This window comes from Eubalaena glacialis, chromosome 13, assembly GCF_028564815.1.
Source record: "Eubalaena glacialis isolate mEubGla1 chromosome 13, mEubGla1.1.hap2.+ XY, whole genome shotgun sequence".
NCBI lineage: Eukaryota > Metazoa > Chordata > Mammalia > Artiodactyla > Balaenidae > Eubalaena > Eubalaena glacialis.
In genome coordinates, this window is record NC_083728.1 from 93,520,195 (window position 1) to 93,543,472 (window position 23,278).

Sequence of the window (23,278 nt, forward strand, 5' to 3'; positions counted from 1 at the left end):
TGTGCCCCCGCCGTGCAAGCTCCCTGGACCCAGAGGAGGGCCTGGCCCAGTGTGCGCTTGCTGCCCTCACCACGCTCCGTGCGTGCTCTGTGCCCCCCGCCGTGCAAGCTCCCTGGACCCAGAGGAGGGCCTGGCCCAGTGTGCGCTTGCTGCCCTCACCACGCTCCGTGCGTGCTCTGTGCCCCCGCCGTGCAAGCTCCCTGGACCCAGAGGAGGGCCTGGCCCAGTGTGCGCTTGCTGCCCTCACCACGCTCCGTGCGTGCTCTGTCCCCCCGCCGTGCAAGCTCCCTGGACCCAGAGGAGGGCCTGGCCCAGTGTGCGCTTGCTGCCCTCACCACGCTCCGTGCGTGCTCTGTCCCCCCCGCCGTGCAAGCTCCCTGGACCCAGAGGAGGGCCTGGCCCAGTGTGCGCTTGCTGCCCTCACCACGCTCCGTGCGTGCTCTGTGCCCCCCGCCGTGCAAGCTCCCTGGACCCAGAGGAGGGCCTGGCCCAGTGTGCGCTTGCTGCCCTCACCACGCTCCGTGCGTGCTCTGTGCCCCCCGCCGTGCAAGCTCCCTGGACCCAGAGGAGGGCCTGGCCCAGTGTGCGCTTGCTGCCCTCACCACGCTCCGTGCGTGCTCTGTGCCCCCGCCGTGCAAGCTCCCTGGACCCAGAGGAGGGCCTGGCCCAGTGTGCGCTTGCTGCCCTCACCACGCTCCGTGCGTGCTCTGTGCCCCCGCCGTGCAAGCTCCCTGGACCCAGAGGAGGGCCTGGCCCAGTGTGCGCTTGCTGCCCTCACCACGCTCCGTGCGTGCCCTGTGCCCCCGCCGTGCAAGCTCCCTGGACCCAGAGGAGGGCCTGGCCCAGTGTGCGCTTGCTGCCCTCACCACGCTCCGTGCGTGCTCTGTGCCCCCGCCGTGCAAGCTCCCTGGACCCAGAGGAGGGCCTGGCCCAGTGTGCGCTTGCTGCCCTCACCACGCTCCGTGCGTGCCCTGTGCCCCCGCCGTGCAAGCTCCCTGGACCCAGAGGAGGGCCTGGCCCAGTGTGCACTTGCTGAGTGAGTGAACGAGTGAATGGCTCAGGTGCCTGTGCACAGTAACGTGACAGGCGGAGTGAGGCCTGCGGCCCGGCTGCCTGTGCTGTGCCCGGCCTGGGGCACCCGCCTGGAAGTCAGGTGGGCGGACGCCCAGGTCGGGCTCTGCACGGGCTGGCCAGCCTCTGACCCTGCCCTCTGCTGGGTGGGCTGGGCGCCATCGTGGGGGCCGGGCTTTGCCTCGTTCCTCTGTGCTCCCTCCATCTTGCGTGGTGCCCCAGCTCCGTGGGCTTCCACGGGTTCAGTGATCACCCAGTGGCCTTGACTGGGAGGCAGGGACCCTGGGGAAGTCTGCACCGCGGTGCTGACCGCGGGCCACAGCCAGTCTGCCTCAGCTTCTTGCCAGGGTGATTCGTGTGTGCCCTATGGGGACCCTCCCAGGCCCTCTTGACCCTTTATCCCCCTGGAGGGTGCTGAGCCTGGCGGGGAGAGCATGGGAGCCGCAGAGAAGCCGTTGTGGAGGGTGGTCTGCTCCCGTCCCAGGCAGGAGCGGTTTGAGCGAGCGCCGCCCGTCCCCCCGCCTGGCCTCACGCTCGCCTTGGCCTGGCCACTGTCCCCGCAGTGGGGGCCCCAGGGGTTTTCAGTGAGGAAGACCAAGGCCTCGCCTGTCCGGTCAGCTCTTGGTGCCACTCGACGTAAATGGGCTTTGGCAGGAGGTGTGGAACCAGCCTGTGACTCACGCTCCTCTCCACATGTTCCTCCGTGGTGGTCGTGCAGCGCATAGGTTCCAAGGACGCCGTGGGGCACGCCGGCCATGAGCTCGATGGTTCTAGACCAGGAAGCCCCTTCTTCAGGCCAGGCTGAGCTCCCACAGCTGGTGCTGGTCACACGGCTCCATGGCACGTGGCCACCGGGAGGAGCGCCGAGACGTGTGTGTGTGTGTCTCCGGGGCGGGGGATGGAGTGGCCCCCGGCAGACACGCACAGCCCCGGACTGTCGGGCTCTGACTTGTAGCTTCATCCCTGCACCTTCCTTCCGATTACTGGCTGTGAGATCTTGAGGAAGCTCCAACTTTATGGAGCCCCCGTTTTCTCTCCTGTGAATCGGTCATGATGACATTTATTCACATGCTGACCATCTCCCAGGGCCCTTTTAGGGTCTCTGAGAGTTGCCACTGGGCTGCCTTCCTTGGCTGGCTGCTTCAGTGCAGAGGCCAGAGCACAGCCGTCCAGGGTGGCCTAGCCGTCTGTCCAGGGTGGGCAGCGCCGTCCAGCAGGACTCTCTGCGACGTTGGCAGTGGTCCACGTGCTGATCGGGGCAGTGGCCGCTGGCCACACGCAGCTGTTGAGCACTTGACATGTGGCTGGTGCGTCTGTGACCAAAGCGTGCATTTAAGTCATCACGTGTGGGGAGGCTGTCCTGTCCGTCCCCGTGCTGTCAGCTGTCCTTTCCTCCTGGTCTTGCCTCGCTCTTCACAGCACTAACCTGACACGTTCGTGTGTTGATCGGTGGGTTACCGTTTACTGTGTGCTTCTCCCTCGTGGAACGTAAACTCCATGAGAGTACAGTGACTTTGGGGGTGTGTGCTTGGTGCAGAATCGAGGCCTAGCAGTTGTTTGTTGAGTGAATAGTAAATGTCTTCTCCTCTCTCCCCAAGACATGCTGTTAAGTCCTGGTGGGGTGGGAGGGGGACATGTGCTGGCTCTGTGGGTGGCTGTGTCCCTGCCCTGGCCTGACCAAGGTCGGGGCAGGCGGGACATACTCGGTGCTGACCCTGGAGCGTGGCTGGTGCTTCCGTTTGTCTCTATCCAGTTGTCCATCAGTCCCTCCCTCCCTTGCTCTGGTTAATCAGGTGTGGCAGCAGCTGGAGTGGATGAGCTGGCACGTTCAGCTGCCTGCTGGCTGGCCTGGCACTGGTCCCCTGGGTCCCAACCCCTGCCCCGGCTGCAGTGCCCGTCAGCTCTCCCCGTGGTCCGCTCGGCCTCGCTTTGTGGCAGATTAATGGCTTAAAACCCACTAGCGAGTGAACTTGGCTGTTCTGCTTTATGCCTAAGTGATGAGTTATCTGATTTCCCTTCAGATGGCACCTGGGAAGGTACTTTGTGCTCCAGGTTTGTGCCTGGTGCCCGAGTGGGGCTGGCCAGTTTCCGTAGTTGGCCGCGGCGCTCGGCGTCCCTCTGAGCAGGTGGCAGTGTCATTGAGATCATCTCTCTAAAAAGCGCTGGCCGCTTCACGGTGTTATGTGAATCTCAGTGGAGTGAGTGCCTGCCATGCGGTGCGTGCGTGTGTGTACACACGTACACAAACACGTGTACGTGCTCACATGTACTCACACACGAGTACTGAAGCACTGAGAAAATATAAGGCTGTTTGTTCCCCGGGAGAGATCTTTTCTTACTTCCTGGCTGCCAAGTAGACCAGGGAACGTTTCTTAGAGGAAGTATCTCTTGTATTAGATCGGGCCGGAATTGTGGAAAACAACAAAATCCCAGAAGATAGCATCCGGGATGACCCAGAGCTGGGGCACCTGCAAGAGGGCAGCTGCTGGCATCTCCTGGTGCTTGCCTCAGACCTTGGCCGCTGTCCCCTCCAGCTGCTGACCCTCAGTCTGTAGACGGGCCGGTCAGCCCTGTGGTGTATGCGGATGAAGGGCTCCCAGCCAGGCTCCCAGGGCCCGTCCCGGGGGCACCAGCTTGGAGAAGCTGCTCCTGTCCCCGGCCGCCCCTCCTAGTCCCACCCGGGCCGAGCGGCGCCGGCTCCCAGCAGCCCGTCTGGACCGTGGCAGGCGTGTCTGCTGGGTGCCCGGGGCAGGCTGATGACTGAGGAGGCAGGACACGCATCTGCCCACGACTCTGGCCTCCACGGGGGCCGGGCACCTGTGAAGGCTTCATTTCCCTTCTCTCCAAAGTGGGGTCGGCACGGTGTCTGCTTCCCGGGGCGGCGGCTGCCGTGCACACGTGGCTCGCGGCAGGAAGCCGTCGTCTCTGTCGCTGCTGAGCCGGTTCCCCCTTCTGTGGGACAGGCCGCCGCAGGAGGGCTCGCCAGCCCACGTCTGGTGTCTGGCGCACGCACGCCGACACGGACCTCTCGGGAAGTCAGGGTGGTGTGGGAGGGGCTGCGGCCGACGCCCCAGAGCTGTCTCTTGAGAGACGTTAGGGGCCAGCCTTGCCGTGTTGGGGGGGCCTGCCTGGGGTGTTGGGGCCAAGCACGCTCACCTGTGCCCTCCCGCCATCTGGGGCGCCGCAGTGTGGGCACAGCCTCTGGGCCCTGCCCCAGTCTGCCAGTCACGTTAGTTCTCGGACCTCCCTTCTTGCTTGGGACTCTTGGCAGGAAAAGGAGAAGCCAGCAATCGCCGTGAGCGTGCGGCTGAGTGCAGGGGACCCTGGGCCTCCTCGGTCGGGCGGAGGGCGCCAGCACCTGCTTGCGGTGCCCGTGTTTGGACGTGAGGTGGTGCCTGCAGCCCTCGGAGCCACTTCCTGCGGCTCCCTCCTCAGACCCTCCTCCGTGGCCTCCCCAGAGGGAGTGCTGTTACCAGGCTTCTAAATTTCGTGGCCGATTAGAAAGGGTGGGGGGGCTTCCCTGGTGGCGCAGTGGTTGAGAGTCTGCCTGCCAATGCAGGGGACACGGGTTCGAGCCCTGGTCTGGGAAGATCCCACATGCCGCGGAGCAACTGGGCCCGTGAGCCACAACTACTGAGCCTGCGCGTCTGGAGCCTGTGCTCCGCAACAAGAGAGGCCGCGATAGTGAGAGGCCCGCGCACCGCGATGAGGAGTGGCCCCCGCTTGCCGCAACTAGAGGAAGCCCTCGCACAGAAACGAAGACCCAACACAGCCAAAATAAATAAATAAATAAATAATAATTAAAGGTGCTAATAATTAAAAAAAAAAAAAAAAAAAGGGTGGGGAGAGCAGTGACCGAAAGCGCTGGGGGTGAACGGACCTCTTCCGCAGACGCCTCCCTGGGAATTGGCTTCTGCGTTCCTCTCCTTGAGTGGTGGTTCCTGGGTCTTCCGGTCGCTTCCCCATCAGTGTGGGTGAGACCCTCGGGGCAGCGACGCGGAGGCTGGGCAGCCGTGCTGCACCTCTGAGGGGGGGGTGCAGACCTGCAGGGCTGATGGCCGCTCCAGCTTGGCCCTGAGCCTGTTGGAGTTGCTCTCCCTTTCCACACTGTGGCTGCCTGGCTTCTGTACCTGAGACCAAGCCCCCTCACGCTCAGGGAGGACCTAGTCCATGCTGGGGTCCAGAGGGAAGGCTGGTCTCGCTGGCGAACACTGTGGGGTTCCCGGCTGTGCCGGCCCGGCATGGGGTCACCGCCTAGCCCAGGCTAGGGCCTCGCCCAGGCTTGTGCGAGGATGAGCCAGGAGCTGTATGTGGAAGCCCATGGCTGCGGTTGGCACTTGGGGGGCTTAATTGCCCAGAGGGCTTCCCTGGTGGGCTGGGCACGGCGGCTGCTGTCTGCTGTGTGACTTGTGTGGGCTCACCGCTCGGCAGTCTGTCCGCGCAGCTCTTCTCCAGCTCAGTGAGTGTGAAGAGCGCCTGTCGGGCTTTGACCGCAGGCTCGGGCTCGGCAGGTCTGGAATGGGGACCGCGCTCTGTAGTTCCTGTATTTCCTGCCGGCGCTGCCGGAGCTGCTGGTCCGGGGACCACACTCTGAGCAGCAACAACTCGTCTTCCTCGGTCTCCTGTTGTGTCGTGTGGTGAGAGGCCTGGTCACCCCTTCGCCGTCAGTACCTTGCAAGGAGGTCCTTAAAGCGCCATGAGCTCCCTGGAGGAGGGGTGGGTGGAATTTTCTATAGGAAGGTGGCCTTTGTTCTGTTAGGGGTCATCAGTCTCTTGCTTTTGTCACCCTCACTTCCGGTGGACACACACGGGTGCTGCCCCCTGGAGGGGCGTGTGTGTGTGGCCCACACAGGCCCTGCCGTCGCCAGCTGAGGACTTTGGCCAACCTCTGGGCCCTCTGTTCCACACGCAGACCTGAAGGTTCCGAGCCTCCTGATGGGCCTGCCGGTGAGTTTGTGCCCAGCTTGACCTGTAGCCAAGTCCCCAGCCTCTGACCCTGGAGGTTACCCTGCGTGCGTGTCCCAGAGACGACTGTGTCCTTGCGGGGCTCTCCAGCCCTGCTGGGGTGAGGGAGGACTCGGCTCTCACTCTGGTGCCCCTTCACGCCCATCTGTACAGCAGGCGGTGTAGACGCCGTGCTGGTGGAACGTGTGCACGCTGAGGCTGCACTGGCGAAGACACCCGATTTGGTCCTGGTGGCTCCGGAGGGGAGAGCAGTGGAGCAAGGTGGCTGGGAGGTGGCGGGGCAGAGTGTGGGTCGGCAGCGGCTCTCCTGGGCCAAGGCCGCCCCCCGCCCCCCTTCGCCCGGGAGAGCCCCGGGCGCTGCCCTGTCTGCTGAGCAGGGGCCGGGGCTCCTCACCTGCCGCTGCAGCCAGCTGGTGTTGTCTCCTCTCAGCAAGATGAGATGCCGTGAATATTTCACACCCAGACTGTTTTCTTGCATGTTTTGCATTTCCATATTTAAAACGTCATTTACATATTCATGGGTCTTTTAAATAAGTTTTTATTGTTAAGGCATGTGGAAGTGGATAAAATGTGAAACTCCTCCTGTTATTCAAGCACTGGAAAAAATGTTCATCCCCAGAATGACATCAATTTCTGAGTGGTTAGCTCGGTAGCAGTGGCTGCAGGAAAATTACGGCGGGAGGCTGCGTGTGCGGCTCCATCTAGCCCTCCCCGCGGCGTGCAGATACTGGGCTGGGCAGGCCCGCGGCCCTTTGGCGCTTGTGGGTTTCTCCTGGTTTGGACCATGCCTTCCACCTGAGCTCCGACGATGTCACCTGTTTCCCTTTGGAGGTGGAGTGCTTGGTTAGGACGTGGCCGACCCTCTCCCCGAGGCGCGCCAGGCAGCCTCTGGTGGGCGAATCCAGGCATTTCCCAGAGTGCACTGCACTTTCCCACTTCCCTCCTCCTCACTTCTAGCGTCAGCAGTGCCCTGCCCCTGACTCCGGCTTTGGCCTTGCATTTGAGGCAGCTTGGTACAGGGAAAGAGCCCAGCCCCCAGGGAGATGGCGGCTGTTCCTGGCTCTGCTGCCACCAGGCGTGGGGCTTGGACAGAGCCTCCGTGCAGGGTTATTACCACGGTCACTGAGGATGTGCGAGGTGCTGGCCTGGGGCTGGCCAGAGAGCTCCTGGTATTCCTATTTCTTTGTGTTTGGGCACCAGTGAGTTTGGCCAAACCTTTCCTTCCAGAGTGTGTGGGTGGCAGGGAGCCGGTTGGAGAACCTGAGGACTGACTGGAACGGGAGGCCCTGGAGGGGCATCTGCAGGCTGCCTGCCAGCCTTGGGGTCTGGGGTGGGTCTGACCTTAAGCCAAGCATAGCTCCTGGAAGTGACCAGGTGCTTCAGGGCCGTGGAGGGCTTTTGACCCCTCAGAGGTGTAGCCGTGATGGCCTGCTGTGTGGTTTGGTGTGTTGCAGAGGAGCTGATGGAGGGCTTTTCGGAGTCCAAATAATAGAGCACCAGCCTGGACGGTCCTCGGAGACCCAGGGAGACTGAGGCTTGTTCAGACCCAGACTACAGGACTCTTGACCTTAACATGAAATTTTATTATCTCAGAGAGGCCTTTCTAAGTGGTAAACAAAGTCAGAATCAAATGTCATAGTCTGGTTTTTAAAAGGTCTTTAAATATGTCTGTGAACTTCTGACCATGAGATCTAAGCCACCAGGCCACACCCCACCCTCACAAATCCCGGGCATTGCCGGCACCGCTTTGCTTTCTTGGAGACGGGCTGAGTGAAGGTGTGCCGGTGAGGACTCCGATGGCAGCCCTCGGGGGTGAGTCGCTTTTCCTGTTGTCTCGAGAGGGTGACAGGTACCGTCGGCTTTTGTCAGCGTGGCCAAGTGGAGGGTTGGCCTCCAGGTACCAGGACGTCACGGACACCAGTGTCAGGGGTGTGGCTCCCCAGCTGCAGGTGTTGCATCTCTCCACACGGAGACCCTCACGCGGGCACATACTGGAACACCCTGGGTGGATTTCTTGTGGCTGGTGGGGGCTCTCAGGATGTGTCCTTTGCCCCTGCCCAGCCTCTCGTGGTGTTTGAATGACAGCTTCTCCCAGCGTGTTTGTTTTTTCCCCACACACTCAGGGCTCTGGGCCATCGCCAGTGGCTGGTTCCAGAGACCAGAGGCAGGCCCAGAGCTGGGGGACCAGGTTACACTCCCAGAACCATGGACCCTATGGGCCAGGGGACATTGGCCCCATTGGCTGAAGGCAGAGGGGACCTCTGGGCACACCTTCCTTGGCGAGCCTCGGACCGCAGACCTGGGAACGCGGAGGAGGAAGGGCTGCCCTGTGTGCAGCGCTGTGGGGGGCTTTGGGGCTGTGATCGCAGCGGAGTGAGGTGACGGGCCTCAGCTCAGACCTGGCCGTCCTCCTCACTCAGGCTCGCCCAGCGGGCAGGCGGCTCTGGACGGCGCGTGACGGCCGCTGCGCGGGCCGCCGTCCAGGGCGCGGGGGTGAGCAGCCTCCTGTTCGCTCGGTCTCCATCACTTCCCCCCCCCCCCCACGCCCCGCCCCGTGCTGGCCCATCCGCCTGTGGGAGGAGGGCCTATCTGTCTGTCTGTCCGGGCCTGGGCTCTGCAGCCTGTTGCTGAACGTGGGCCCCAGGTGTTCAGCAACAGGCTGTGGACCCGGGTGTGTCCACATCTTCAGCTTCTCGGCACCTCGGCTGCTGTCCCGTCTGGAAAGCCGGGCGATGGTGCCTGCTGCACAGGGTCCTTGGGGCGCTGGAGCTGGTGGAGCTCCCGGCATCTCCAGGTGTCCGGGGGTAGCAGCCATTGTCATCTGAGGAGCAGCGTCTGTGGTCTCCGGGTCCCCATGTTGCCTCTCAGCCTGCTTCCTTGTCTGCAGCGAAGGGCGGACTCACCTCTCCTCGGGCGTCTTAGGAGGTCGGGCGGGCGCAGCCCCACATGGAGTTGGTGCCGCCTGGGCCGCGGGGCGGGAGGAGGCCGTCGGCCGGTCCTCTGGGCGGCCTCCCCCCGCCTGACCCTTCCTCAGCGCGGCCAAGCCGTGGCTGGAGCACCACCTCGCAGGGGCGGTTTCCTTCCGTTGTGTCGGTGGGATCTCTCTCTGGCTGGGGGCCCTGCATCAGGCTGAGTGGGTGCCGAGTGTGTGCCCGTGAGGCCCAGCAGGAGCCGGGCCGACGGGACGGAGGGCAGGACGGCCTAGTGACGAGAGTGTGGAGGGACAGCTTCCTTCGGCAGTGGGTGACCTGCGCCCGGCCCCTCTTCTCTTCTCAGAGCCTGTGTGGAGGCAGCCCACGTTCTCCCACTCCCGCAAACGCTTGTGGGATGCTGGTCACAGGGAGCTGCTCCTGGAGGTGGCTCGGGGCGTCCCGCTCCCCCGTGTCGTTGGCACGACGGCCGCCCTGCGCTCTGTGGGGGACGGACGCACCGCACAGGGGTCTTGGTGGTGGCAGCTGCCGTCAGGACTGGTACCGCGCCGAAACCGCGTGGGGCGCAGCTCAGCCCCTGTGGGGCTGTCCCTCCGTGGGACCTCGGCGGTCCCTGGAATGTAGCTGGGAAACTGCCGACCCAAGGAAGTTCCTGTTTCAGGTTTCGGGGCCAGGGGTTCGCCCTGTGGGTCAGATCCCAGAGCCTTCGGGAAAAGCCCGCCTTTTCCTGCTGAGGGGTTAGATGTCGCCAGGTCACAAGTCTTCCTTCCCCGGGTGGAGATGGAGTTGATGAGGTATCTTTGCGGTGTCTGGACCCAGGCAGAGTAAAAGATGATTTGTACAAGTTGCAAAAAGGAGAGGAAAAGGAACGTGTGGAGCCAAGTCAGGTCCTTAATCCACTTTGTGACGATTCTGTCGGAGAACAGAGAACAGACCTGGTCTCAGCGCCCCCAAGTAAGAAAATACCATCTGGCAAGCCGTTTCGGTTGGAGAGGGTGCCTGGGTTACCTCCATCCTTGGGAAGCAGACAAAATCTTCTTTACTGGCTCCTGCAAAAGGGGCGTTAGAACCTAGGTTTCCACAAACATTTGGACAAAAGCAGAAGTGAGTAATCTCTGAATGTTGTTTACTGTTGGACGAAGGAGATGCTGAAAGGACCCTTTGTTTGGTCCTTGACTTTCGGTGCCTTGGAACTTTTGCTCCCTGGTGTAACGGAAGGGATTAGGGAGGCCCTGGGCTGGGCCTTTGCTCCCTTGTAGCAAGAGCCAGCGCAGACGGTCAGGCCCCTGCATCCGCTGTCTGCTGAGATTGAAGGTGGGGTCCCCGTGCCTGAGGCTCAGGTTTCCTGCGCCCCAGCCTCATGCTCAGGGCTTCCATCCAGGAAGGGTCACAGCCTCTTACTGACCTTTCTCTCAAGTTTCCTGATACTTTGTGTGAACTTGAGAAGCCCTGAGCCAGAGAACTTCCTCCTCGGCCGTGAAGCCCAGCTGCTGCTGGCTCGTGTCAAAGAACAAGCCGAGGAAAGCACACACATTGATTCCCACGTACAAGTGTGGGACAGCAGTTCTCCGAGGTCGTCAGGCAGTCCCAGTGCACTTTCCTGCCTTGGTCGGCAAACGTCAGCAGCCTGGTCCTGTCTCCCTCAGTGGCCGCAGGACCTCCACCCTCCACTCTCCGGGGAGGCGGAAGGGGGCGGGGCAGGGATGAGATGGAGAGCGGGGAGGGCCCTGCTCTCTGAGGACCCTCTCTGCGGCCGGGGGCCTGGCGCAGTGCCTGTGAGCTCGTTCTCGGGCAGCCTGGAGGAGGGCAGGGGCCTCCAGGGGGCGTCGCTGGGCGTCAGGTTGGGGTTGTGCCTCTGAGGGGCTCCACGTCCTGTTATAAAACTGGGAGGACGGAGTCGGGACAGCGGCCGCGCCGTGTGTTCCTCTTACTTGGTCCTTGCCCTCGCCCTGCGCGGTAGGTGCAGTGCCCCTCATTTCACACCATTGCCCCACGCCGTGGATTAGGTCACGGTGGAGTCTGGCTGTGAGCTCGGGTGTGCCTGTCTCCGGAGCCCGCGCTCTCCTGTCCGTTGCCCCTCGTCGGGAGGTGCTTTTTCACGCTTGGTCGCCTGGATTGCTCCTGAGGGTCGTGAGACCCCACTTCCTGACCTTTTCTAACACTGAGGCAGAGAAAGGCAGCTCTGCGTACTCCGCGGGGAGCGGTGTAGCTGAGACCGGGCGGTGCCGGTCAGTCCGTTGGCGGGCACTGGCCTGTGCCTCCGCGTCCCGCTGTGGAGTGCGGTCCTGCCCCTCCTGCCTGGGGATCGGTTCGAGAACTGGGAAGGGTTGGTTTGTGTGTGGTACGATCTGGCTGTGCTTCCCAAATGCCAGAATTTCACAGGTTCCCAGTCGGCTGCTTAAGAATTATGTGGAGGAAAATATCCTGAAAATGTAGATTCTTGGGACTCACCTCCAGAGATTTGGATTTAGGACTGTTTGCTAAATATATTCGCCCTTTATTAGCACGTTTTTTACTCGTGTCCATGGTAAGCGCACACGTGTGGTCGCTAGGAGCTGATGGATGAGAGCTGAGCGCCTTGCCTCCCAGAGGCCGGACGCCTGACCTCCTCGGGTTGACCAGCCTCGCTCTCCTGCGGCAGCCCTGCGCTCACTTGTAGTCTCAGGACTCCTTTCCTCCAAACAGCTGCTTTTGTTTGTAGGGGTCATAACTGCTGATACTCACCATTTTTGGAAATTAAAACAAATATTTAAAAAATTATTTACAATTATATTTATACTATGATCTCGTTAAACAACTCATTACCTCTTAATATGAAGTGTACTTATGAGAAGTGTATTTTCTAAAACAAGATTTAGTGAGAAGAATGACATTGTTTGACATTTTTACAAATCTCTACTGTCTGTGGAATAGGAGCCTTCTCGTGTCTGCTCTGCATCTAGCCTGGTTGAAGTACATGAGGCAAACCTGGTCCCGCACAGATCTGTGGTTGGGGGAGGGAGACCCTGGCAGATGCCAGAGGCCCTGGGTGGCCTACAGCACCCAGGGTGCTGGTGTTCGTGGGTGGAGGGTTGGAGGAATGCGGGCTCACTGTCCTCTGACGCTCGCGGAGGCTGGTCTTGTCTTTCCACATGGTGTCCCTTTGAAATCCTGATTGGAGTTGGGAGGGTGTTTTGTAATGTTCCTCCATCTGAAATTCAAGGATACCAGTCATTAAACGTTTCGGGAGATTTCCCCAGTTGTGGTGTTTCTGGGAAGGAGTTCACGTCTCAGAGCAAAAGCCAGTTTTGCCGTGTGTCGGGGTGGCTGGAGGGGGTGTCTCCGGTCCTCAGCAGCAGAGCTGGCTGTCCCTCCAGCTGTCCTTGTTCCAGGTGGTCAGGGTGGGAGGCTGCCTGCCTCCGGGTTGCTTCCCACCTGATTTCTGGTGATGTTAAGAACCGGGGCAGCCTTACGAGGCTCTCTGCAGTGCAGTGGGGCCTCCATGTGCTCAGAGAGCGTCCAAGAATAGCCCTTAATGAGAGAGGACAGGGCCTCCCCAGAGACTTTTACAGCTGCTGGACTCACTCAGGCTCACTCGTGTTTAAGTGGGCAGATTTTTCTTTATACTGTGGTAGATAGAGGGGCCGTTTTCTTGTCAAATATTTCCATCTTTCATCCAAGTAAGAAACTAGAGGCTTTCCCGCCAAGATTAGGAACAAGTCAGGGATGTCCAATTTAACTTCATACTGGAAGTCCGCGAATGCAGTAAGGCAAGGAATAGGAAGTAAAAGGTGCACAGTGGGAGGAAGGAAGAAATAAAACTGTCTTTGTTTGCAGATGACATGATCGTCTAGGTATAAAAATCCCAAAGAATCAAGCAAAAAGCTCTTAGAACTAATAAGCGATTATAACAAGGTTGCAGGACACAAGGTCAATATAGACAAGTCAATGAACATTTAATTTGAAATTTAAAACTTTATATCATTTACATTAGCACCAAAAACAAACAAACAAACAGAAATACTTAAGTATAAACCAAACAAAATACATACAAGATCTAATGAGGAAAATTATAAAACTCTGGTGAAAGACATCAAAGATCTGAATGAATGCAGAGCTATCCCACATTCATGGATAGGAAGACTCCATATTGTCATCATGTCAGTTCTTCTTAAAATGATCTATAGATTGAAAACAGTCCCAATCAAAATGTGGACAAACTGATTCTAAAGTTTGTATGAAGAACAGGAGACCCAGAAGAGCCAGTACAATGTTGAAGGAGAAGAACAAAGTTGAAGGACTGACACTCCCCGACTCCAAGACTTCCTGTAAAGCAACAGTAACCAGGACAGTGCAGTGCTGGGGAAGGAACAGACAACCAGTTTCATGGGACAGAATAGGGAGCCAGAAACAAAGCCCATGAACAGAGTCAGCTGCTCTTTGACGAAAGAGCAAAGGCAACACAGTGGAGCCAAGAAAGTCTCTTCAACAAAGGGTGCTGGAACAACTGGACGTCCACATGCTAAACAAACAAATGAGTCTAGACACAGACCTTATACTTTCATACAAATTAACTCAGAATGGACTGTAGACCTAAACGTAACATGCAGAACTATGGCTGTCCTAGAAGATGAAGGAGCAAGTGTGGCTGACTTTCAGTTTGGCAGTGACTTTCTAGATACGATGTCAGAAGCACAGTGTGTGAAAGAAAAAGTTGGTAAACTGGGCCTCATTAAAACTATAAACTTTAGCTCCATGAAAGATGATGTTCAGAGAATGAAAAGACAGACCACAGACTGGGAGAAAACACAGTTGACCCTTCAACAATGCAGGGGTTAATTCACATATAATTTATAGTCCACATCCTCGGATTCAACCAGCCACAGACTCTGTAGTATTATGGCATTTACTGTTGAGAAATATCCATGTGTAAGTGGGCCTGTGCAGTTCAAACCTGTGTTGTTCAAGGGTTACCTGTATTTGCAAAACATGTGTGTGATAAAGGACTGGCATCCAAAATATACAAAGAATTCTTAAAATCCGAAAGTAAGAGAACAACCCAATTAAAAAATGAGCAAAAGATTGAACAGACACCTCACCAAAGAAGATAAACAGATGGCGAATAAGCATACGAGAACGTGTTCCTACATCATATGTCATCAGGGAAATGCAAATTAAAACAACAATGAGATACCACCATACTTCTGTTAGAGTGGACAAAATTAGGAATGCTGACGACACCAAATGCTCCTGAGCGTGTGGAGCAACAGGGGCCCTCATCATTGCTGGAGGGAATGCAGCATGGTGCAGCTATTTTGGAAGACAGTGTGGTGGTTTCTCACAAAAACAAGCATACTCTTACCATGCAATCCAGTACTCAACGTTCCTTGGTATTTACTCAAGGGATGTGAAAACTTAAGTCCACATAGAAACCTGTACACAGGTGTTTCTATCGGTTTTATTGATAAATGCCAAAACTTGGAAGCAACCAAGATGTCCTTCAATAAGTGAATGGATAAACTGTGATGCATCTAGACAGTGAAAAGAAGTGAGCTATCAGATCATGAAAAGACATGGAGGAACTGTAAATGCATGTTATTAAGTGAAAGAAGCCAACGTGAAGGCACAGCGTAGTGTGTGATTCCAACTATATGACAGTCTGGAGAAGGCGAGACTATCGAGACAGTCGGAAGATAGGTTGCGGGGAGGGAGGGGTGAGTAGGTGGGGGGCAGAGGAGTTTTTTGGGCAGTGAAACTATTGTGACGTAGGAATGGTGGCTACGTAACGTGTATTTGTCAAAACCTGTTGAATGTACAACCCCAAAGGTGAACCCTAATGGGAACTGTGGACTTTAGTTAATAATAATGTAACAGTGTCAGTTCATCAGCTGTAACAAACGTCCTGCACTGCGCTGGGAGGCATGTGAGAACCCTGACACTCTGCTCAGTTTTCTGTAAACCTAAAACTGCTCTAAAAATACTGTCTGTTACTTTAAAACAAACAGAAACCAAGTGAGATGGACCTAGAGGAAGAGCTATCCCGGCAGTCAGGGTCTTGAGACAAGTGCGGATGGATTTGTCCTTTGTTCCGAGTCTGTCCAGTTTTCCTGGCGCCCTGGGGACGTGAGGAGAGGACCACACTGAGTCAGGAGGCATGAATTCCGGCTCACCCCTGGCGCCGTGGGCACCCGTTCCAAGTGGGGCTTCGGGTGTGGGTGGTCAGGCCTCTCAGGCCTGTGCGGGCGGGGATTGTAGGTCTTTGGCGACTGCCAGTTACCATCTCCGTGGAAGTGGATCCACTTGACCAGAGAGGCGGGAATGAGAACAGCTGTCAGTCTTGTACTTCCTGGCCCACTGTGACGTCACTGCCAAGGTCCAGGGAGGAAGTGGAGGGGTTGCAATCACACAGTACAGGAAGCCCCTGGGGAGTGAGGTGTGGGGTAGGGGACATACCTGAGCTGCTCTGCCATCACCCAGGCCAAAGCCTGGGTCCCACTGGTGCCAGCAGGAATGTTCCAGGCCCCTGTGTGAGCGTGAGCTGGGGGACTCCAGCGGTGCTGCCCTCGAGCTGTGCAGGGCCCCCTGGGACGGGGCTCAGCAGGGAAGGAGGAATGGAACTTCGAATTTTAAATCGGTTTAAATGCCTTTCAATTTGAAACCTCGATTGTTCCTTCTGTGTTCCTGTTGGAGAGCCAGGGATGTTTAGTATTCTCTCATGTCTATGCTCTGCTAATTTTATTGTCTTTCCATATTTTCTTGCCATAAATATAACAGATTTTATTATGTATAAACCATTTTTAATATAGCCTCTCGTAAAAGCCAGGGGAATGAAGGGGATTATACCTTGGCAGCCCTCAAAACGAATGCTTGCCCTTCCATTTTTAAGCCTTTGGGCCAGGCCGCCTTGGAGCCTTCCTGAAACAGCCCTCAGCCTGGGCCCTCGGAGGCGCTCCTGCTGTGTGCACCTGCCGGTGGCCATGGGGGACCCGGCAGCGGGAGCCATCACCTGCTTTCCCCTTCAGAAGCTCACGGTGCAGCAGGAGATGGGGCCCAACTGTATGAGCTTATGTTTGGAAAAGCGTGGAGTCCGGGGAGGGGTGGTTCTCTCCGGGTCACCCTGTGGACCAAGGTCCTCCTTTCCCGGACGTCCCGTCCACGCGCAGAGACTCACTTCTCCGTTGTAGGTGCCCCGTGGCTGGGCTCAAGCGTCTCTCAGCTCTGTCCACTCAGTCGCCCACCCACTGATGGGCTGACCTAGGGGAGGCCCCTCCCAAGTGAGGCTGGAAGAGAGGAAGGAGCTCTCGCTCAGAGCCACCAGGGTCTCTGTACATCTCGGCCCAGGACATGGGGCGCCCAGGAGGGGGCCCTGGAGGCCGCCGGCGCAGTGCAGCGGGGAGTCCCGGGTCTCCTCCACCGGAGGTGGGGAGGCGGGCTCTGAGGGCAGCACGTGGTCTCGGGGGTGCCGTCCTCCGGGAGAGCTGCCCTGGAGGGGCCGTGTTGGAGCAGTTTCGTGATCTATTTAAATATCCCTGATTTTTTAGGTAATTACTCCATAAAGTATCTTATCATTAATTATAAAATAGGTTCAAAAAAAAGTTTCCAGCGAGTTAATCTGGTCCTCCGAGATTGTGCTGCGTTTCACGCGCAAGTACCCCTCGTGGCACCTGCAGCCACCATGACGCTCGCAGGCGCTTTGGTTTCCTCTCGTCCCCGCGGCTCGGTCTCCTCGCACACACACACAGCTCATGCCCTCTCTGTGACGGCCCTGGACTTGGCAGGCAGAGGTGGGAGCCCGCGTCCTCGGGTACCAGGAGGGAGAACGGGAGGCATCCAGGGCCCGGCCTCCGACGCATGTGGGGTGTGTGGGTGCCTGCCGCCCCCCGGTGGGGGGTCAGGAGAGGGCCAGGCAGTGCCCGGGCAAGCCTGGCAGGATGAGACGCTGTGCCCGCACCCTGGTAGAGAGCCTGCGTGCCCCGGGGCTCTCGTGCTAACTCGGGGGGCTGTCTTGGTACGGGGTGGGTGGTCGCTGTGGGGTGGCGCCGTCCTGTGCCCTGAAGCCCCGGGCTCGGCCTCCCGCGGTGAAGAGGTTTCTTCATTCCCTTGCGGTGCCCGGATACTCTGGAGGTCAGGCCTGAGACGCGGGTGTGCTGTGAGTCCCCTGTGCCCGCCCGTCTGCCCCTCTGACGGCGGTGGCTGCAGACAGGACCCTGGGGGAGGCTGTCGGCCCGGCCCCTGCAGGCTTTCCGGGGACCACAGAACTCCATTTGTTTCTCTGATCGTGAGCCGCTCGTCCTGCCGTGTCTGCTGTGCTTGTCTCCTCTTGTCAGGGCGTCGGGGGTGTCTGCCCGGCCGTCCCTGTGCAGATGGGACCTCTGGAGGTGCCAGGTGACCCTGCATGCTTTCCTCCCCGGGTGGGAGGAAACACCTAGGGTTTCATGTTCTAGAGTTTTGTTTTCTTGACTTGAGCAAAGTTTTCCTCGGCATCCTCGTCATGGGCGGGTAGCAGCAGGGGTGTTGCCAGACGGGAGTGAGTGTCGACCGGCACCTCACGGAGTGCTCTGGAAGGTCCTGCAGACGGAGCCCTGTACCTTTCTACACCTGTGGAAGCACGGTCCAGATTCCGAGGTCAGACCCGGCCCTGCTCCTGTCGGGCCTTGTGTGTGCGTCTCCTCCGCCCTTTCCGCCTGGCAGGGCAGGGCCCCCGCCAGCTTGCCACTTCTGAAGGGGTCCTGCCAGGCCTGCCATGGAGATGCTGCCGTTCTGTCGCTGCTCTTTTGGCTCTCGAGCTGAGTTCCTTCTGGCGCTGGGCCTAGAAAGACCGTCAAAGCACTGCCTGCCCCAGATCTGTTTGGACCCCTGCGGGGCCTCTCCTGTCTGTCTTCCTGGAGCAGGCAGGGGTGGGGTGAATGTGTTGCCGCCACTCTGGCCGGTGGGTCGGTGCCAGGCAGCACTTCCCCTCCCCCGTGATCCTAGACGCCCTGGAGAAGAGGCCACGAGAAGGTGTTGTGCTGCCCCTCCGCTGGCATCCTCTGGCTGCTCCCTGGCTTCCTGTGGACGCAGGTCCCTGGGGAAGGGGATTGATGGGGAGGGAGAGTGGGGTTTAGCCGCACCGGGGCAGAGCAGTCGCCTCCTTCTGGGGCGACGGTGGATGGCCCTCCTGCTCCCTGGCCAGGAGAGCCAGGTGGCTAGCGGGAACTGGAGGGTGGAGGGCGTGGTCCTGGAGGAGCCGGCGAGGGCCCACCCCAGCAGCTGCCCACGCTGCTCCTGGAGTTCAGGGGGCACAGGGCCTTCAGTGCCAGGCAGGCAGTCCAGCTAGTAGCCCAGGGAGTTAATTGGAGTGACCGTGCTGGGACTTCTGTTGGCCACCGACCCGTGGTGGCCGAGGCTCCAGGCCAAACCCTCAGCCCTCTCTCTGATGGAGGTTAATTGTGTTCTGTTGTTTCCAGCAAGTCCCGCATCAAACACGACCTGAGAGGCCTCCACGCCTGCTCTGAGGACTCCTGATTAAACAGCTGCTGTCAGAGAGGCCATGCAGAGCTGCTCCTGGCTGTCATTCTCTCGGCATGGCTTCTTGGGTTTCGGTGTTGAGAGTCCTCTCCTGATGAGCGGTCTGTTCTCTGCGAGCTGGACTGCCTAGGTCCTGGCCTCTACCTCCCCGCCCCGGCCCTGGGAGGGGCCCGTGTCGCATCCTAGACAGTAGCCTGGCACCCGGGGCTCAACAGCTGATGACGCTGCCAGTTTTCAAGCAGAGCCATTTGGTGAGATGAGCCGGGCTCCCGGCTGCAGGAAGTGGTGGAGCCAGCTGAGGACAAATGCAGTTCAGTTACAGAAACGTGAAATGATTAGTCTGGGATCAGAGAACTATAAAGAATACATGCAGAATGGAATAAGCATCTGGCTTCCCGAAAAGCAAATTGATTTGGAAACAGTTTGGGGATGCTTCAGCAGCACCCGAGCACTCGGGGGAGAGGCGCCAGTTCTCGGGTCCAAACCCTATCTTGAATTTACTGTGAATTTATTGAAGTAGACTCAGCGCATTCTTGTATCTGATGAGTATGATTAAAAATGCATTTTATTTATTGAGTGCCTGTCGTGTGTCAGAAACTCAACAGGCACTGGTTGTAATTATCACAAACAGTGCCGAGGGTGGGCCCGTCCTTAGTCTTCAGGTGGGAGTTAGAGAGTAGAAGCCGCATGGCCAGTGCGGGGATGGTTCAGGGCAGTTCCGAGGCCGTCCGTTCCCCTCTGTCCTGCTGTCTTGACCGGTGCTCCCAGGGCCGGCCAGCGTGTCCTTGAGGGCAGTGGGGCTTGTGGGGACGCAGCACCCTTCAGACTTTGCTGTCCCCACTGGGCCTTTTTCTCGGCCCCGCTCCTTGGGAACTTGGCCCCGAGAGCCACAGTGACTGGCCTGTCGTCCAGGCCTCTGCCCAGAGTGCAGCGGGCGTGGCGGCAGGGCTCCTCTCCCCCGCTGTCCCCGTCCTCCTGCCCGGGCTCCTCCCAGGGGCAGTGCTGCTGCCCCCCTGCCCTCAGCAGACCCCTCCCCCACCGCCCCGGCGGGGCTGGTTCCCGAACACCTCTGTCCTCGCCCGCCGTCCCTGGCCTGTGCGGCCCACCGGCGCTGCCGCCTTCTCCCTCCTCCTGGAGCTGTTTGCCTCTTCGTCCACCAAAGGGGAGGGGTCCGTGAAAGGCGTCTGGTGTCACCTTCCGTTCTGGGCACTGCGCTCGGGGTTCATTCCAGAGTCCTGACCGACGATCCAGGCCTGCCCCTGCCAGCCTCTCCGTGCAGGTTTCTGGGCCCCTGGTAGCTGAACTAGGTGCCCCCGCCATGCTCCCAGGGCTCCCCCTGTGTGACCTGCGACACCTTCAGGAACCATCTGTTGCCCGTGTCGCTGTCCCACCACGTCCACGTCGTGGGCACGGAGGGGGCAGGGCACGCCTTCTCCTCGGTGTCCCCCTTCCCCCCCCAAAGCCGCGCAGAGCACGCGTCTGCTGGAGCAGCGGAGCTGTGGCCCCCGCTGGACAGGTGGTTGCCGGCGGCACAGGTAACGCCCTCCCTGAGGGAGGGACCGTCGGGGGAGCCCCTGAAGCAGGGGTTCAGGAGTCCTGGCCCCCCTCGTGTGCTCTTCCCTGGGAACACAGCCCTCGGGCCGGCCTTCGTGAAGTCCACATCATTACTCACGTGGACCACTTTACGACAGAGCCTGCGTTTTAATTCAGTGTTCCTTTGAAATGCCCTATTAGGCACACAGTAACACAATTCGTCAGCCTGTTTGCCCGGCAGTGTGGAGCAGGGGCTGTTCATCTCAATCGAGGTCTGTGGTTTCTAGCGAAGCGCCCCCGAAGGCGGGCAGTGTGGTTGCCGTCCCGCCTGGCAGCGCATGCCGACGGCTGCGTGGGGCCGAGGAGGCGCTGGGCACTGCCGCTCGCGGCGCCACCACTTCCCCGCAGAATAACTTGCTAACCCTGCGTGTTTGAGAGCCGTGAGTGGCCGTAGCAGGTGGGCCTCAGGAGCTGTCCTGGGCCTTCTCACGCCTGGGTTTTCAGAGTGGAGATGCGCCTGGCGTGGCCTCGCACTCGGTGTCTTGAAGGGTCCACACGCACCGAGGTGGTCAGGACTGTTTCACGTCGCCCCTCACCCATCCCTCGCCCTGTTCCAGACCTAGCCTTGGGCAGGAGCGGGCACTCCCGCTGTCCCAGGACCCTGCAGGGTCCCTGAGCGTGTGCTCCAAGGGGTGGGGCTTCGTGCCCCATCCGGTGGGTCTGTGACTGCCTGAGTTGTCATTTATTCAGAAGTGAAATTCGAAACTGCCCATTTCACGATCCTCTTTTGGGTCCAGTCTTTTAAATTTTGGATCAGTGAACTGGGAGCCTCTGTGAGTTGCTTTTCGTAGGAGCTTTGGGTCAGCGGACCACCCTTTAAGCCCTTTCTCACGTCCACTCTTACTTTAATCATCTTGCTACATCTCTACAGCTCCAGGGGCCCGTGTAGAGGGTGCTGACCCCACCTCACGGAGGAGGAGCCGAGTGAGTGACTTGGCAGCGGGCCACGCGGAAGGGCAGTGGGATGCCTGGTCTCCTGTGCCCCGTCACCGCCCCCGCCACCCCGGGCAGGAGATGCACTTCGTAGGAAGTAGCTCCGGAGCGCTGTTCCCTTCCTAGGGCACTGACTGACGGCCACTGACTCCTCTCATCTGCGGAACCACAGATGTCAGCAGGTGGATGGACAGCGGGCTGGGTGCTAATTGGCCTCTTCTCGGAAGCTGAGTGCTGGGTTGCTTTTAAATAGATGCTCTGAGCTGACTTTTCAGGTAGTCTGTTTTACTGAGATGTTAAGGCTGGCTAAAATGTCAGGACTCTCTCTTGATATTATCTCCTTAGTCTATTTTAAGAGCTGCCAGTAAGAGACCCCAGGAAACCATCGGGTAGAAACCAAGGCAGGAACTCAAACCAGTGTTGGGACAGCGCCTGGGGTCTCGTGTCGCTCACTGTCTTGGCTTCTGAGGAAGCCTCTCTTCCATCTGGGTAAGAGGGCCAGCAGTTCCTCATCATCTCCTGTGTGGGAACACTCAGAACCCTCCAGCCATCTCCTCACCAGTGAGGAGCCACTTACCTTGGAGATTTGTCAGCTGTTGACTTAGCCAGACCCGTCCCCGGCTCACTCGGATGGGTGAGAACTCATAAACATGCAGAGGATACTTTAAAACTCTGTGTCACAAATCTTGTCCTGAAAATACAGGGGATCTCAGCTGCCTTGGGGAAGGCACCGTCACCAGCTGGACCCCTGGTGCCGGGGGACGGGTGGCCCCAGGCATGGCCCTGGCTAACAGGGCCCAGCCAGGACCGTGGTTAGGTGTCACCCTCTCCCCCAGGCCTCTGCCCTGCCGGGCCCCTGCCTGTGTTCAGGTGTCCTGCGGCGTCTGTGTCCGGGGCAGCATGACACCTTGCTGCTGGCGCCCGGTGGTGAGTGTCTGTGCTTCCAGCTCGGAGAGGGTGGCCAGGCTGGCTGCAGGCTGCACCCTGAGGCCTCCTGGCTCTCAAAGCCAGAGCCAGCTGCTTCTGCCCCCGAGTCACAAGCGCAACTCTTCGCTGTCTGGTCCATCTGAACCTTAATGGAGGGCCAGGCGGGGGCACTGGCTTTCTTGAAGTAACTTAAAAGCTTTTGCCAGAGACACAGAGGGTGCTGACTGTTGGTGGCTTTATTTACTCATCTCTGGGCGTGAGTGGTAAACAGCTTTGCTTCTTGGCTCAGCGGGAACAGATTGGGAGCCTTTGCCTGATTGACTCCTTACCTGCAGGGATGCACGCTAGAGGAAACCTGTCGATTTGGCACCTCCTGCCAAACCCACTCTGAAATGGGCTTAATTGCCTCCAGACCAGCTTTCTAGCACCAGGTGTTCCCATAAAGCATTGCCTGGAGATGTCGCTCAGCTCAGGCTGCTCCTCCCCTGGGACTGAAGTCTCTCCCCAGTGTGTGTCCTTGAAGGAGCCAGGCTTCTGCCGGCCAGGCTTCATCTCTGGCCCAGAAAACTCCCAGGACTGCCAGGTACGTTAGGTGGCCCTTTCCTGGTTGCAGGAAAAGGAAGCCTGACTGTAACCGACTCGGTAAACACAGAGGATGGCGCCTCTGCTAGTGGCTGGGAAATTGGTATTGGCCTCAGTCACAGAACCACGGGCGCCTCTGCACTGTGGTCCCCCCCCCAGCCCCCCATTTCACTTGCCACCAGGCTTTTCCTGTGCTGGCCAGTTGGCTGCAGGTGTCCCGGAGCCTCTGTGCGGGCTGTCACTGCACTTCATGTCGCCCCCTAGCTGGCGTGGTCTCGTGCTTCCCTGGGGCCAGTTTCCACGCACAGGATTGAGGTGTCCTGGCCATCCGGCCGTTTTCTGTGCTTGCCCTGTGGCCAGGGCGTGATGGACGCTCAGTCCCACAAGAGCTGGAGGGAACAATGAAGGGCCAGTTCCCCATCAGAGAGGAGAGCTGGAGACAGGTGCTGTACGGTGACCGTCTACTGTGTCAGCCTTCTGCTTGACGGGTGCAGGTTTGGAGCCTGCGTAGCTGAGTGTAAGTCCTGTCCTGCCCCGTCCTTTACCAGCTGTGGCTGCCAGTGACTTACGGTGTCTTCATCTGGGCAAGTGGGACTTAACGATGCCCGTCCTGACCAGCCAGGCCGCCCCCGGAGGCTCCAGGACGGGTTCTGCTTTCCGTCCGCCGGGGCCGCGCCTTCTCCATCGGGAGCTGGCCGCCTGCAGCTGCCTGTTGGCTCTCAGCTGGCTGAGTGGCATGAGGCACTGCCTGGTTGGCCGTTTCAGGACGCAGTGAGGAGACAGTAAGTGGC

The 23,278-nt window shown here is 59.0% G+C and overlaps 1 protein-coding gene across 3 annotated transcripts in view; it reads left to right on the forward strand.

Moving 5' to 3' along the window:
- Nucleotides 1-23,278, forward strand: part of MAD1L1 (mitotic arrest deficient 1 like 1) — a 342,045-nt gene that overhangs the window by 90,877 nt on the left and 227,890 nt on the right. The gene's annotated exons all lie outside the window — the stretch shown is intronic.